We start from the raw sequence: 8,362 nt of genomic DNA on the forward strand, positions 1-8,362 counted from the left end.
GGGGAAAGGTGTGTGTTGTATGCCAAAAAATACAGTATTTCCCTAATTAAGTTTACAAATTCATTTCCCATTTTCTATATTGTTTTGAATGGACCTGAGCATTAATAAAGATGAGTTTCTTTAAAAAAAAATTTTAAATTATACACTGATTCTTTGGTGAGAAAAATCATTTGCTATAACAGTTCCTATTATTCTCTTGCAAGTAAGTAAAACAAGTGTTGAAACATCCAGCAAAATCCCTGTTATCTGGAATGAGTGGGGAATGGGAGGTGCTGGGTATCTAAAAATGCTGGTTACCTGAGGCCTGTGGTTTTCAGCTGGACGCGGAGTTGGGGCCAGGGGGGTGGCAGTGGCTGCACATGGAGCAGGTGCAGTGCAGGATGGTTGGTGGCGATGGCGGCCGCTGCATGCAAGTTCCCTCCCTCCCTCCCGCCCACCCATGTCTGGCTGACTGGCCAGAAATTCTGGTTAATAGAGTTTCAGGTTAATTAAAGGCTGGATAACAGGGATTTTACTGTATTACAAATCTGAGCCTAGGCAGTCCTTGGGGTTTTGCCATTGAGCTAACTTGCAGGCCTTTCAGCTATTTCTATCCTCCAAAGAGTATACACCACTTTGCATTGAAGAGTTCTCTTTTATGGCCCAGATTCTGATATCTCCTCCCTATTCTGAGTAGTACCTTACTTTACAGAGGGTGCCAATGACTTAATTTGCACAATAGATGACCCCATTTAGCTACACGACAGTGTGCAACCAGTGTGAGCAGAACTGAGCTCAGCACAGGTAATTGCACCGATTTAATTCAATTGTTACAGTGTCAAATCAACAAACACATATGCACAGGCTTAACTCTGCTTTTCTAACCAAAGCATTTAAAAATCATTTAATCAGACCCAAATAACTCATTTTATTGGCTTGAAAATCATGAAATTTTTAAAAAAGTAATTAAAAAATAATAATTTATCCTCCAGCACTTGAGCCCCCTACAGGTCATGCCTTCACCTGTCCTTTGCATCCATGAATCCTAGGTACCTAATAATTTTTAATCTAAATTGAAATTTCTGTGTTTTAAAATTACTATAATAACCGGGATTCTGAGGAAAAACAGTAAACATTATGAAAGAAATAATCAATCATGAATGTCAGCAGACGTTTATATATAGAAAGAATTCCGAAGACTTCATTGGGACTAGTTGCACACAGAAAGTTTAGCGTGTGTATTCACAATATCACAGGTATTTGAAAAATAGCTAAAACTGTGGTGCTGTGTAGGGAGCTGCCAGCAGTAAGGCTGATAACATACCACAAATTAGTGATTCATTGGATAATGCTTCTATTGAAACTGTAAAAAAGAGCTTCAGATTAAAGAGGAGGAGGATTCATAACATAATTTACTGTGAAACAGGAAAATGTAATGAGACCATTGTAGTCTTTATTCATATCGCTATAAATCAAATATACATAAATCTTTATGGCTTGGGATTAACATGTAGTTAGATTTCCCAAATAGTTCAAGCATGAAAAGAAAAAATGGGGGGTTGATAAACATCCTAGTTATCCTGCTTATCTGTTTTAAAGAAGTAGTTTTCTGAAAGGTGTCTTTTTTCTTTTTAATTGAAACTTGTGTAGTGAAATGTTGCTTATTACCCTAAATTTATTGCTTCTGATTATATTATCTGTACAGGCAAAGTAACTTTCCTCTTGCTTTTATATCACTGGAATTAGTCATTGGCAAAAGCAATAATACAAGCGCGGAAACCTATGGTAGGTTCAGAGTTGCCAGCTCTCCTGGTTTTTTTGGCTGAAGTTGGAGCCAGTCTGGAAATCACCAGAGAAGCCAAATCTTCTCAACATTCGAACCGTGCTTGAGACGAACCTTTTTTGATCGACTCCTTCCTCCACTTGCCTGCCTCCTAAGAAAGAGCATCTCATCAGGACTGCTGCTGGAAGTAGGCGGAGTTGTCTTCCTTTCTCCTCAGACTCTGGTACTGTTCCAATAGAAACTGATGTGGGATTATTTTAGAGGCTATGGGGACAAGTTAATGTTTGGGTGAAGAGAGTTAGATATCAGAGCTTCTGCACTCTCAGCCAACAGCACGTTATTCAAAATGTGTGGGGTGAGCAACCCTGAATTTCACATAGGAAGGTGAGCTAAAAAATCAAGAGAGACCAAAAAGAACAATACAGTAAAATGTCTGTTATCCAGTATGAGAGGGGAACGCTGGGTGACAGTTATGTAAAAATTCCAGATATCTAGAAATACCTGCGGTGGGGCTTGCATGCGGTGGCAGTGCAGGGTGGTTGCACGTGACTTGCATGCGGCGGCAATGGTGGCACGGGGTGGCGGATAGTGGTGGCAGTGAGGTGTGGTTGCATGAGGCTTGCACGCAGCAGCGGTGGTGGACGGTGGCGGCGCGGTATCAGTTAATAGAGTATTCTGGCTAGTAGAATGCTGGATAACATGGATTTTACTTTATAATCTTTCACAAAACAAACCAACCCCACAACAGCAACCACGATTCTTGGCCACACTCATATGACTCAAGCTTTTTTCAAACCTTGGGGTTGACATTACTGTGAATTGTGGACCACAGACTCGAAAAAGCCTATGAGTGGTCAGGGTACATGTGTGGGCAATTTTGTAATAATCAGGTTGCTCTGTCCTTCTCTCATTCAAGTCAATAGATACAATCCCATTCCTCTTATGATGAAGGCTCTGTCCTTTTGCCTATGTAAGGCAGAATCCCTCCATGAGGAATGTCACTTGAAGCAGTGCTTTCTACAGCTGTACTACAAATGCAGTATGTCTACATGTTTATCGTTAATTGGTGTGTAGGAGGGCAAGTCTGCAGTCATGTTGTTGCCTAGTACTTTCAGCTGCCATTCTGGGGCTCACCCATAGTGGGACACATGTGACTTCCTTATGACTTTCTTCTGCATTGATATGCTGAGAAAGGAAAGAAACTTGCTCTTTCCTTGCCTTACCCCAATCTAAAATAATTCAGGGCGGCTGAGATAGCCATAATTTGACTTATTTGCAATATTCAATTATTTTTACAAAATTGTTCTAAACTTGGAGAGAAGCAAATAACTTCTCCTTTAGGAGAAAGAAGAAGTTAATAATAAAAGTCAAGAATGAAGCAATTGATAAATACCTTGATTTAAATGCTGGATCAATAGTGTGAATTCATGTTTGAGTATATTTCATGCTTTCTTGTGATGGTATTTTAACATTCTGTTCACATTTGATAAAGATGATGGTTTCTCTCTCGGGAAGGCCATTATTTTGTGGTTAAATATATGTGTGCTACTGCTTGTTCTTTCTTCTCTGAATCTCTCAGTGTATTTTGACATTTTCTGGTCCTACCATATAGAGTAATTCATTTTTCATTTTGTTTTATCTATGATTGTTCAGTGATTCCTGCCCTCTCTATAACACATTTATTGTGGTGCCTTGCACCTGTTACTTACTATTAATGACTACCTTCTTTTTCCGATCAGCAATAAAGCATTAATGCAGGTGAAATATTAGAATAGCAACAAGATTGCATCCACAAATTCATTTATATAAACATATTGGTGTACCAATTATTGTAAACTTGAATTTAATTGAATATAATGTGGTTGCTAGGCAAAGCGAAGATGTTAAGGTTATGCAAGGTCAGAACACAATGTTTAATTATTTCCTTTTTCAAATGCATCTCCTACCACATTGCAAATAATGAACTTATACTTGGTACATTCAAAATCTTCTGTCATGTTGAATTCAAATTAAAATAGGGCAAAATGTCCCCAGAGCTGTTTTGAAATGCTAGAATTTTGAACATTTTTATGGCAGATTTTAATTGTATTAGATTTTTTCATTTAAAAAAAGAGATTCTAATGAAATGAAATAGATTATTAAAAAGCCTTGTAGCTATGTTTCTGTTTTCATGAAGTGCCTTTAAATTAGAAGTTTTAGGTACATGAAATTGGTAAAATGAAATGGAGAGAAATTTCATAGTCTCCAGTATCATGTAAACTTAATTGGAATGTTTCTTTTTTCTTACTGTTCTCTAGTACATTAAAATACCATAATTGTATAAAAGAATCCTAAACATATGATTTGTGGAAGATACAGAAATATTTTTTGCCACAGTTTAACTACTCCCCGGATAATTACCCTGTAACCAAAGTATTATTGTCTCTCTTAGGACTTGGCTGCACTTGAAATTTGCTGTGTGTTAAATGTGTTATTTTGTTTTTAAAGTGCATTTTAAAATGTCCATAAACAAAAAAAGTGTTCTTGTGAATGGGCTGATGTGTTCTTGTGAATGGGATGTGTTTACTCACAACACAATAGAAACGGATGCACCGTCATCAGAAGTTAACTGTTGCACATCTACAAAGTCTTCCTCCAATTATCCCTTCCTCCTCTGCTGTCTAGCTGGGTTGCCAGTCTGTTTCCTAATATATTCTCTACTCCTCCAAGGTTATCTGGACCAGATGCAATCTCACTGATGGAACACTGGTGTGTAAACAAATGCCTTCCTCAGCTAAGTCCATTCCTCATATAATTGAATAACCATGCCTTGTTCTTCAGTGTGGCTTGAGGTCATGTACTTCATTGCCTTTGTGGGAAGCTAAACATTCATGGAATCATCTAAATTCTGTCTGCTGCAATGTGTAGGTATACAAGCAGCTCTCTGAAAAAAACATGAGGAGGGAGGCTCAACTGGAACCCAAGCAAGAACCACAATGAGGGAAGGAAGCTCTGTCTGAGTTATAGACAATGGTTGGTTTTCTGGAGTCTTGCATTGTCTGCAGTTAAAAGGAGGAAATTAACTATATAATTACTACAGACCATGCCACTGAACCACCACATTTTGCAGATATGATCATGGCTGCACAAAGCAACTTGGATGAAAGCTGGCGACAGATTGATCCTGAAATCAAGGATGATTGATCCAATGAATCCTAAGGCAAAAGCCATCCTGAAGATCCAGGAGCCCACCAGATCACAGCCAGAAGGTCCACATGAATCACAAATGGAGACCCAAATGTGGAAGGAAACAATTTCTGGTAAGTATTGTGTTAAGTCTTATAATACAATTCTACAAAAAAGATTTAAACATATTAGAGCTAGGTATTGCCTTATAGCTGCCATGTTAGTTAAGGCTTCCAGTCCATTTTGCCTTTTAATATCTAGTATATTCATTTAGCCTTTCTCTGCTTCCTGGATATTTCATGCCCCACCATTTCTCAGAATGATGGCCACATTAGATAGCATATAAACAATCCCTATATTAAAGTTATTTATGACAACATACAAGCATTGCTTTGGCTTTCTGTGTTCTGTCCCAACCCCCATTATACTTTAATTCTGATTGCCATAGCCTGATTCCCTCCCAGTCCACTCATCAAATCTATGCTTCTTCTGGGTGGCACAGGTGCTAAAGTACACAGTTGCAAGCTTGGGGCCACATTACAAGCACTTTTGGTGTGGCCTGTCACATTTTGACAAATCTGTAAATTCTGCTAAATATCTTGTCACATTTTTGTTACAACAGCAACAGTTTATGTTATGATTTAATATCAGAAATGTAACTCTACATCATCCATGCCCACTTACTCTCAGGGTTAGTGTGAAAAAATAAACAGCGATGCGGCAAAAAGAGCTGGAGAATGCCACTTCCGGAGCTATTACCATATTAGGATAGAAGCTCTGGGAAAAGAAAGGAGAGAGGAAACGGGAGTCTCAGAAAGAAAGAAGAAAGAAAGCGTCTGAAGGAGAAAGTGAGGGAGAAAGAAGATCTCTAGAAAATAAGCCACTATCCTCAGGATTTTTCTCAATGCTGGAGAGAGCGGAGCTCAGAGAAAGAGGGACAGATCCCTGAAGAGGCACAGGAGACGCGACTGGCAGCCGCGCTGAAAAATAAACAGAAAAGAGAAGAGTGAATTGACTCACTCCCACAAGCTTAGAGAAAACATCTGAGTGCTGACCACAAGGATTCAAGGCTTCAGACATGCACCAGATGAAAGGTACACACTCAAGATAGCAAAAGTAAAGAGAGAGAAACAACAAAATCCTACTTTAAAAAAGAAAGAAAGAAAGAAACGGATGAACCAGAGTTAAAGGGACTTTGTTTACTAACACCAAGTTCAGTCCAACCAAACTAATAAAGGTTAAATAAGAAGAGTATGTCGATAGAATTACAAAAATTATAAAGAATAAACATAAAGATAAGTGTTAATCTGCATCTGATTGTGAGTATATATATCGTGCGTGTGAATAATCGAGTGAAGTTTTCCTCTGTAATACCAGGATTCCTAATAGAGACATCCAAAGAGCAAAATAAAATGACAAATATATATAACAACCCTCCCGACAAGTGACTTCATAAAGCAGAACAGATTATAATAACATCCAAGACGTGGCAGGCAGGAAAGTCAGGGTACTTACAGTTCTTTGGGAGATTATAAAAGGATACACAGAGGCATCATAAGGTCCACAATCACAGTTAGTCTATACTTGAATTCTACCACTGCAATTATCTTGTTTAGGGATGTAATTTTTTTTTTCTTTTCAAACTAGTTGTAGTGATAAGAATCCTACTATAGACAGTTATAGTGGTGTACTAGTATGGTTATTCCCCATCCCCATTGGGAATAACTATACAGCTATAAGGCATCTTTATGGGGAATAGTAGCAGACCAATTAAGGCATTTTGCCAAGGATCCAGAAGGATGAATTTAAATCTCAAGCTGAACTCCTGCATTGACCCAGCAATGAGTGGCTACATAGTGAACAGGCTGATGAACCAAAGGCAGCTGAATGCAATGCTGGACATATCGCTCTTGAGTGCTGTTGGCAAGATACTGAAGGATCTTAACCTTGCTAGTCTGAGCTATGTAGGCTCAGCATGGACCTTGGGCTTGGAAAGCACTTATATACAGGTATAACTGCCTCCCTACTATTGCAACCAGTGTAGTTCAAGTACAACTTTCTAGTGCAGATAAGCCATTATGGAGCTGCATCAATGTAGAAAGACCAATTTACCAGTGTCTTATGAAAACATTGGCAGACCAGGTTCATTGGATCAATCCAATATCTTATATCAAACCAGCTCAAATAGTTGAAAAAATTATTCTTAGCAAGCTTTTGGGCACAAACACCCTTCATCAGGCTAAGGAAGCATCTGCATATGGTCTGTACTCTTTCTGGATTTAGCGGTAAAGCAGCCAGAGGCCAGTACATATGCAAGAAAGCCAGTCAGTGAAAATGTAACTTGAGGTGGTCAGTAGGTAAGAGAGAGGTGAGGGCAGGGGGGAGGAGGAGGGAAAAAGGGGGAATTAATGTAGCAGTAGTCAAAGGATGGGAGGTGGGGTAGGGAATGAGACTAGCTGATAAAAAGTGGAGGGTTTACCTGGGGAGTCAGATGTCAGGCAGGTTATAATGTGTCATAAATCCAGTGTCTATATTTACTCCATGTTTTTTTGTGTCTAGTAGATTGATGAAGGGGAGTTCATAGGCTTATCTGTGAAAGGCGTTTTATAAATTCCCTTTGAGGATTAGAACTGAGATTGGAGAGAGTGTGGCTTTCTTGTGAGAAATGGACCCCCCAGGTAAATTTGGTGCACTGGATGAGATATATTACATGTTTGGAGGTACAGTGTCAGATCCAGAAATGTTGATGGTTCTGTTATGGGGTGTAGTAATTGTGGGGGTGGTGGTGATGTGTTGGCAGGTTTTATATTTCTTGTCCCAGCATGGTTTGGAATGTGTGTGTTTTGGAATATAGGAAGTTTGCTTCTGCTGATGAGCTTGGTGAGGTTCAGTGCTTGTTTAAAGGATAGGATGAGTGGTTCTGGGAAAACCTCTTTGAGAACTGGGTCTCCTTCTAGTATGATTGCAATTGTTTGATGTATTTCTGTATAGGTTCCAGAGAGGGATGATATGTCATAACCAGTGGTGTACGATTCATAGAGGGGTTTCTTCTATATTGTGGCAATTCTTCACGTGGTATCCAGGTGAAAACAGTTGCATAAAGATAATGGCAACCCCTAGCACTATCAACCCACAACTGATTCTGTTTCAATTAAAAACACAAATGCAAATCTTTCCTATAATTTGCTTAATTAAAAAACTAAACCCTTCAATATGAGAAAATAGATTCCCTTATACCTCTTACTCTTTTCCATTATCATCATCATCATCTACTGTACTGCATAATTAATTTTCCATTCTGTTTGGTATGCAATCTCATACTGAATGCATCTCATATTTCCATCCTGAAGCACTGGCCATTTAGTGTTAAAGATACTACAGATATTCTGTTGTAACAGAATAAGTAACATCAGGACATGTTTCCTAAAACGGTTA

The 8,362-nt window shown here is 38.8% G+C and overlaps 1 long non-coding RNA gene across 1 annotated transcript in view; it reads left to right on the forward strand.

Annotated features, from left to right (window-relative positions):
- Positions 1-4,343: 4,343 nt before the first annotated feature.
- Positions 4,344-8,362, forward strand: part of LOC109287813 — a 29,803-nt gene continuing 25,784 nt past the window's right edge. Inside the window, exons 1-2 of the long non-coding RNA XR_002094959.1 lie at positions 4,344-4,510; positions 4,670-5,061. This is a non-coding gene — a long non-coding RNA (uncharacterized LOC109287813). The remainder of the gene's footprint in view (positions 4,511-4,669; positions 5,062-8,362) is intronic.

Source organism: Gavialis gangeticus, unplaced genomic scaffold (assembly GCF_001723915.1).
Source record: "Gavialis gangeticus isolate Ggan-Ray unplaced genomic scaffold, GavGan_comp1, whole genome shotgun sequence".
In the NCBI taxonomy this organism is placed as follows: Eukaryota; Metazoa; Chordata; order Crocodylia; family Gavialidae; genus Gavialis; species Gavialis gangeticus.